The following is a 6,214-nucleotide window of genomic DNA, read 5'->3' as shown; positions in this document are numbered from 1 at the left end:
CCCTTTTCATCTCACCACTTGGGACACTGGGCACTTTTGCAGTCCCCAAACCCACCCAAGTGATCAACTGCTTGCATTCAATATAGGATCAAAGGAGGCCGGAGAAGCAACTGGGAAGTCTAGTAGGGTGGAACAAGGAGCTCAAGCATTTTAATTTAATGATGACGCTTTACCCCCTTCCTCTTACACACGAACTACACAAAGACTAGAGGACCCCTAATCTTTATGATTGTCTCTGGATGTCAAGTCTAGGGCTGGTCCTATGCCAATTTGCCTTTCATCACCTAGTGCCCGCGATTCTCCCTTCATGTATTTGTTCCGTTCTTAATCCTTTGGCCATTGTCTGACTTTCCCTAGTCGAGTCTTCTTCAGTTCTTTGACCAGAGTTATCTCCTGGAGCCTTCTCCTCAAACCAACATTTTCCTCACCACTTTCTCTTCTCCCTCCTTTTGCCCGGAAATGCCATTCGAGGAACATTTATTGAGCGCCCACGGCGTTCAGGTAACTCGTGGGCCCCCGGGACCCTTTCCCGCCGCACGCCACCGCTTTCACCTCCCGGGGCTGTTCCCACCTGTCGGGAGCTGGGGGTCCCAACTCCCTAGACTGCGTCACGGAATCGGCCTGCTCCTTCCTCGGATCTCGCCCCACCTCCTTCACGAGGCCGACTCCTGATTGGTGGGAGTGTGGGTCACTCTGCCGCCCCTCCCACCCTCCCCGCGTGGCCTCGCCCCAGGGCGGGCGCAGGCTCCGCCTTCTCGCTCCCGCCTCCCGCTCCCCTCCCGCCGCTTGTCGCCCGGCGGCGCGCGCGGAGAAGTTCTGGGCAAAGTACTGGGAACTGGCCGCGCGACTGCAGCGCAGACGTGCCCGGCCGGGCAAAGAGACCTACCGCTGGGCGGCCAGCGCGCTGCTCGGCCCGAGACCCCGCCGTCCGCCCTCAAGTAGCCGTCTCCGCCCCCATCTCCTGTGGCTGGTGCGGGAACTGTCAGCTGCGCTTCGTGAGGGGACACAAGCCCGGCTGGTCCCCTCACGGGTCTGTGGGCAAAACCGGGAGCCGTGCACCGGGGAACTAGGCGGCGTCCTCGGCGGCAGAGCGCACAGGTAAGCGCCCAGACGTCCGCCAGAATGGTACCGGGGTGTGGTGGGTGCTCGGCGGCTGTGCGGGCTCCCAAGAACAGTGGTTTCGGGGACGCCACCAGTCTCGGCAGGACCGGAGTCCCCCCGCAGTCGCTGGGGGCAGAGCAGCTGATAGGGCAGCCTCCCGCCGGCGACATCGGCTTTGGTGCTGGTGCCAGTCTCCCGGGAGGTAGAGCCCAGGTGCTGCCTACCTTGGGGCTCGGTCCCCAGAGGGACGGTTCGGCCGGGGTTGGCGGCGAGAAGGCGCCGAGCGCGGGGCCTGGGTTCAAGCTCCAGAGGATGCGGCGCCGCGGCGCTGTCCTGGGCAGCGGGGAGGCGCGGCGCCGGGGCGCAGGCACAGGAAACCTGTTTAATTGGGCCGAGCTTGAGGTTTTACCACATCCGCGGGATGGGGCGCGCCAGAGGGGACCCGGGCGACGTTGCAGACTCTGGGCTCTCCCGCTTCCTATCGTCCAGCTTTTCAACATTCTAGGAAGCAATTGCAGCCTTTGGAGTCACTGATGGACATTGTTTTAGATTCTCCAGATAGAGTTTTTAAGCCCTGTATTCCTCTCTTTTTCGGTAATGCAATTATCCGGTCACTTTCGGCACACTTGTACTCTCCCTTTTCTGTCTTTCAAACTACCAGTTTCAGTAGTCGGGATTCCGAGCTAGGGGAGCTGTGAAATTGTTGCTTCGGATGTGTCTGGGAATTGAGCTGAGCAGCGTCTGAGACTACACCCTCCTGCCTCGTCCCTCCCCGCCCCCCAACCCCCGTCAATCCTTATCCTCCTTATCCCTACCAGTTGTACTGGTCCTCAGAGTTTAATACCAGGATGGGGACATGTAGAAATATACTAACATGCAGACAGGTAAAAGTGAAAGTCTGAGATCCCGTTTTCCACGCGATACACCGTAACCACCAGCATCATGCAAGTTGAGGTCCCCCTTCTGGCCAGAGGAGTCCAGTCAGGCAGGCCTGGGCTGAAAAGCACCCAAACTAAATGACCTTCCCCTCCAGCAACTTGCAAGCATACCATCTTGCTTAACGTTTATCATAGCACACATTCTCTTTCTGAAATTATCTTCTTGAGCTATTTTCTATCTGCCTTCCCCCATTAGAATGGAAGTTTCAGGAAAGCAGACACCTTATTTGTCTTGATGCATGCTTCATCCCCAGTATCAAAAACTGTGCTTGCCACACAGTATGTGCACAGGAGATATTTATAGAATAAATCAATGAAAAATATGGGAATGGTGGTTTCACCATTAGTTTTGTTTTACATGTTCATTTAGCCTTTTGTTTTTCATTTGAGAGAATCAACAAATACTGTTGATTTTTCTACTTATTATAAACAGTATTCATCCTGGAAACTTTGTATAGATTAACTCATTAAACTTTGCACTAGTCTTATTAGCTAGGTATCTCTAATCAAATGGTAATTGAGGCTCCAGTAGGTAAACTGTTTTCCCAAGATTATCCTTGCATAACCAGAATTTTAGCTCATTTTCTCTCTATCGTGCCTAGTTGCTTACAAGAAATTCAAGTGTGGTTTCCATGATTACAATAGTTCTGTTATATACTAGCTAATACCAGGTTGTATCGACTGTATCATCTCATCTAATCTTCATCTTGAAAAGTACTGCTATGAGGTTGTTGCCATTTTATAGATGAAGAAACAATCTAATTTAGAATAGTGCAGGGAGTCAAGAATAAATTGCTAAGCTAGGTTTTACTATTACTCTTTCCTGCTCTAAACTTACGTAACTTCTTCCACTACACTGCAATGTCTTCTGCTTCTTTTAATTAGCTGTTCAGTCTTGATAGAGTTAATGGTATATTAAAACCTTATGGAGTTGCGCTATAAACTTTCTGCTGCCAGTGTCAAATGTCTAATTATACTGGGTTTTGCACTGTTGAAACTCTTAACTGCCATTGATTTTTGTGGTTGAATTCGTGGTTTGTGGGCCTGGTAGATAAGGAACCTCTAATATAGGAAGAAAGGAAATTCCCCTTTAACCTAAATTTAAATTCACTTTCACCTAAATTTAAAGAGAAATACTATTCCCTATAGTCAATGTACTCTGAACAAATAAAACTTTGTCTCTTAAAATTCTGAAAAGCTAGCTTGTTTCTCTGTTCCCATAGATAGAATGGAGAATTGGAAACCACTATCAATTCCTAAAGCTGCAGCAACAGCTTTTTAGTAAAATAACTGCATTTGAACTCTTCACATATTTGTCATAAAAGTGAGAGTGAGGAGAAGTTGAAGAGGGGCTGGGTTACTACCTAGAGGGCTAATGGCACAATAAGGGATAGGAGGAAATTAAAGATCATTTTATTTTTCTGCTTCCATCCCAGTTTCAGGGAGTAACATAAGGTTTTTTCCTTCTCTGAAGATCTGGATAATCCAGTTTTATTTTTAATGTGCTTCTTGGCAGTACTGTCTTTTCTTACTTGTTAATTCCACCTCAGGAGTACTCCAGGGAGAATCTTACTCCCATGAATGCCCACAGAAATGAAGACCATGTGGGGTCCTAAGGAAGATGGAGGCTGTTGAGGGAGCTTTTCATGCAAAACTGAGACTTGCTTGTCATTCCCTGCAAATTCCTTTCCTATATTCATCTCATTTACAGCCTTTCTAGCTCTTTCCTTTGGAAACTTCCTTCCTGACTTCCTAGTTACTACTGTTCAGGCCACCTTTATGCTCATCCCAACTCTTCTTTCTCTCCTAAAGCCTTTTATACCTATCTCTTCCTAAACTATTCCATCATAGTTCAGGAGAACTTTCCATTTTCATCTTGCATTTATAAGAAAATTCTTTTTTTTTTCAAACAAAGATTTCACATATTTATTACTAAGCCAATCTACTAGGTACAGAAGCATACAAAGAGATGCTTTCAGTGAGATATGGTAAGAGGCTAGTGATCTTGATTCAGCAGAAACATATGTGCCACCGCTTATATGATACTTGTAGACCTAGCCCTGTTCTCCAATGTCTCCTCTTGGAATTGTGCCTTATTCTGTTACCAGTTTTCATTCTAATCTATTGGGTAATGGGATGATTCTGCTTTTCTTTTTTGGCCAGGAATCTTTCATTCTGAAAGCCTAATGAGAAGACTTGGTGAGAAACATAGTCAAATCCATGCAGCCCCAGTAGCTGCTGAACTTTTTGTTGTAAGCAGGTATTGTAAGTGCTACTGTGCGTTACTGCTTTTAATCCTCAGGGCAACACTGAAACTAGCACTGTTACTCTATGTTCAATTTTCAGAAAAGGCTAGGGAAACTTAGCTTCTCTAATACTTTACAACAAGTATAAGGTGCAGCTGAAACTCAAACCCAGGTCTCTTTTCTACCCCTAAGTATAGACACCTCAGCCTAATAGATCTGGCAGCCTGGGCTCAGGGTGTATCACCAGCGAGTCAGTCTGCACTCTGTGCACTGGCAGCCTTGAACTCCACTTATCAGTAGAGCGTTTTGTCTTTTTCTTTTGCCTGAAAACTCTTTCATTATTTTTTCCCCATGAAAATCCAAGTTTTTGAAGGCTGAAACCATTAATCACTTCTGCCAGAATAATGTCTCTGAACTGAATCTCATGGCTTAAAAAAAAAAAAAAAAAAAAACCACCCCCATCTAACAATCTAACATAGCCCAATCTAGTTTCTAACCACTGAGTATTTCTGTTTCTTTCATTTCTCTAGCACTTTAGTTCTTTCATGTCTTCCCTTTTCTGTCCATGTACCTCCAGGATGGGCAATATATTCAAATGTCTTGTTTCTCATACTAGATGGTGAACACCTTGAAGGCAGGGCTGGTATGTTTCTGTTCCTCACATCACTAAGCATATATCCTATCCATAGCAGGTGTTTGGTTAAAAGGAGAATATGAAATAATATCTGGATATAGTCTGTTAGAATATTCCAGGAGAAAAAGAATTAAAATGTGGCATTTTACTTTCTAGTTTTTGATCACAGCACTTCAATGCCATCATCAATTTATGATGAAATGGTAGAAATCTGAGTTATTTAAATCCACGGAAGGCACCCATCCTGATGTTTCTTGCTGTTGGATCATAGAGCTATTGCCAGGAGATCTCAAATTCATACATATAACAAACATGGCCTGTAGAATAAATATCTTGCCTTTCATATATGCAGTGTTTTTTCATATATATGGTAATGTTGTTGTTATTATAATGTGTTAGCACTGTTAGAGAATTTAAACTCAATTTTTGCTAATATTTGATTGATTGGTGACTATTTCAAATTTGTAACCTGATTTACTGGATCCTCTAGGAAACAGCTCTGACTTTAGCTCATCACTCATCACTTTGTTTTATGTACTCTATTCAGCACCACCTGTATCCCCAGGGCCATGCATAGCCTGCTCTGGTCACTTAGATTTTGTATAATCCTTTGTCCTCCTTGGCATATTTTGCTCCCCACCCTGATTCTACCCGGTTAATTTCCACTCATCTATAACCTTTTAGCCCCATGGCACTTGTAGCAAGTCTTCTGCCACCTGCTAGTTGAAGATGAACACTTTTGGGTACTCTGTGCCTCCTTTTTACAGGGAATAGTGTGCTGTTTTCATCTGTGGGTCATGGACTAACTCCCTAAACCACTGACTCATTTGGTTTACATTAAACTCACATAGGGATCTTTTAAAAAATGTTGCCTACATAGGCCCAACCCCCTGAGTTTCTGGATCAAGTGGCTTGGAGTAAAGAGGCCTGCTCACTGGAATTCTATTTATTTTTATTTATTTAATAGTTTTACTTTATGTTATACTTTATTTATTTAATAATTTCCATTTCCTTTAATTAGTACTCAAAGGCACCCTGATTTTAAATGTCTTTACCTGAATTAAATGATCATTTCAGAATTTTCGTAATGTTTGTAAAAAAGGAAAATGCTTCACATGTGCATTTTTAAGACTTGTTGAAATGAAATTTTTTTCTAATTTTTTTTTATTATTACAAAAGTTTTTTTTTACATCATTATCATTTTGTACATTTTTTTTCCATCTCAATTGTAATCCCTGTGGGTTTCCCATCACCAAGTCACCCGTGTGCCATCACCATAATCCCGTGCATTTCCC

General features: G+C 44.4%; 1 protein-coding gene across 2 annotated transcripts in view; it reads left to right on the top strand.

Annotated features, from left to right (window-relative positions):
* Positions 1–796: 796 nt before the first annotated feature.
* OSBPL3 (oxysterol binding protein-like 3) overlaps positions 797–6,214 on the top strand; it is a 177,184-nt gene continuing 171,766 nt past the window's right edge. For both annotated transcript variants that reach the window (XM_004676781.2, XM_012720905.1), the window contains exon 1: positions 797–1,098. The gene's annotated coding sequence lies outside the window, so the exon portion shown is untranslated. The remainder of the gene's footprint in view (positions 1,099–6,214) is intronic.

The sequence above is a fragment of the Condylura cristata genome, unplaced genomic scaffold, assembly GCF_000260355.1.
Source record: "Condylura cristata isolate star-nosed mole 26May11 unplaced genomic scaffold, ConCri1.0 scaffold00005, whole genome shotgun sequence".
Taxonomy (NCBI): Eukaryota; Metazoa; Chordata; class Mammalia; order Eulipotyphla; family Talpidae; genus Condylura; species Condylura cristata.
This window is presented reverse-complemented; position numbering and strand designations above follow the sequence as displayed.